The following is a 2213-nucleotide window of genomic DNA, read 5'->3' on the forward strand; positions in this document are numbered from 1 at the left end:
TCATTCCTCCCACACTAGAAGAGCAGATCTACAAGCTCACAGCGCGTCGCATCGCGCCGCGCTGTGAGCTTGTAGATCTGCTGCCTGGCTGGCTGGCTGCCGCCATTTGCGTGCGACGGTTAAAACACTCCCAGGGCAAGGTCTCTCTAGAGAGAGAGAGAGGGAGGGATGGAGGGAGGGAGGGGGAGGGGAGCGAGAGAGAGAGAGAGAGAGAGAGAGGGAGGGAGGGAGGGGGAGGGAGAGGGGAGAGAGAGGGAGGGGGAGGGAGAGAGAGAGAGAGAGAGAGAGAGAGAGTCACTCAAGGAGAGTTTGAAAACATGATTATAATGACAAAAAACTCCCCCTATCTGTTGGGTGAAGTACAACAGTAATAATACAACCTCGATTCTTACTCAATTCTTCGATGAATTGAGTAGGCCTACATGAGGACCCCAATGGAAACAAAACAAGCCGAATGGTGCAAACCACTAAGGACTACAAATCATTGTGTGTATCCCTGCTCTTTTTAGTTTTTTTGTTACAGCAAATGACCTTGGTACATATAAATACTGTTCAAATGACCTCGGTACATATAAATACTGTTCAAATGACCTCTGTACATATAAATACTGTTCATATAAACAGAGAAACTAACTTTAAGTCAATTACATTTTAATAAAGTGGTATAAAGGTTTTTTTTTTTATGCCAATTAAGTGAATGCAAAACATTGAAATAGGCTATACTGCTGTCAACCAAAGATGTAAGCTCACCAAGCTGGCCTTATATGGAGCTATAACTAGCCTGACAGAAACTGCACCAGGTTTAATGTTTGTTTTTAGTTCAGTTTGTTTTAAAAAACGCCATTGACAAGAGAAATTAATGTTTGTTTTGTCCCTAAACACAAACATGAAATCCCATTAACAACTAGACCTGCAGTCTGTCCAGTGCACACTATAGTAGGCCATAAATGACCTACTAGTGCGCAAGCAGAGCGCGCAAGTACTGTCGACCGCTACGAACTTTAAAATCTCTGGCTCGCAATGGTGACGTTATAAAGATAGGTTTCAGATTACATATATACATGTATGTATATGTAAATTGTATGTATGTATATGTAATTTGTAAGTTGATTAGCAGTATACTGTGGTGACTTGGGTCATTTGATGCGTATGTCCGTAGCTGCGTATGAAGATATGTACCAATGCCAGGGTATAACTGGCACTCGATGGTGACGTAATAATGATATGTTTCAGTGTCGGGTGGATTAAAGGTAATGCCCCTATGTATACATGTATGTAATCTGAAACCAATATACCATATCAAGCACAAATTAATCATTACGTCTACACAGCCACGGACATACGCATCGGAGCACCGGACAAACTTGCGCGCTCTGCTTGCGCAAGTAATAAAGATAATTTAATGTTTGTTTTACATATGATGATGTAAAACAAACAACAACATCACCTGATCATAGCAACATTTATAGCTGCTCCAAGCTATACCGAATTCCCGATGATAAGAGCGCCCCTCACTTCACACAGGTGTGATTTTTATTTTAATATTTTGATCTCAAGTCTTGCATAGGCAGCTCAAATACTTGGGGAAATATGCTGATTAAAGCTAAATATTAATGTCAATATACTGCTTCCGTATTGCTCAAACGTGTAAACTGAACGTTGAACTGGAATTCTCCCGTGCATGGCTCTAAGTAGGCTAAAATTAAATATTGATAAAGTGAACTAGAATTCAATAGCTCTAATCTGATTCATGGTTAAAATGGATTCAAGTTTGTATGATTCTTGTTAACCTTATAAAGTGTCTTGATATGTGCTGTTCTTGTTACCTGTTATGTTATAAGTTGCCCATGTACAGTACATCTAAGTCTGTGTCTGTGTACTGGAACTTGAGATACAGTGTACTTGATATGTATTGTGTTTGTGTACTGCCTGTACTGTAGCATACTTTATAGATAGGCTACGAGAGACATCTCAGCGTAAGGTCAGCCTTGCTGCATTAGTCAGTATCATGTCACGTTTCTACGTCTCATATCTTGTTGTCACGTCATTATGATCCAGCACTATAATATGTTCCTGTTTGTGTAATAAACCTGGTGAACCTTTAGCGTGATACTGTCTCGTGTGGCGTTATTGTTCTCCCGGGCCCGCCGCCGCAGTCGCCGTACCGAAGGAATACTTCAACTGGATTATCACACACCACCCAGAACCACACT

Source organism: Electrona antarctica (assembly GCF_951216825.1).
Source record: "Electrona antarctica genome assembly, contig: SUPER_24_unloc_1, whole genome shotgun sequence".
NCBI lineage: Eukaryota > Metazoa > Chordata > Actinopteri > Myctophiformes > Myctophidae > Electrona > Electrona antarctica.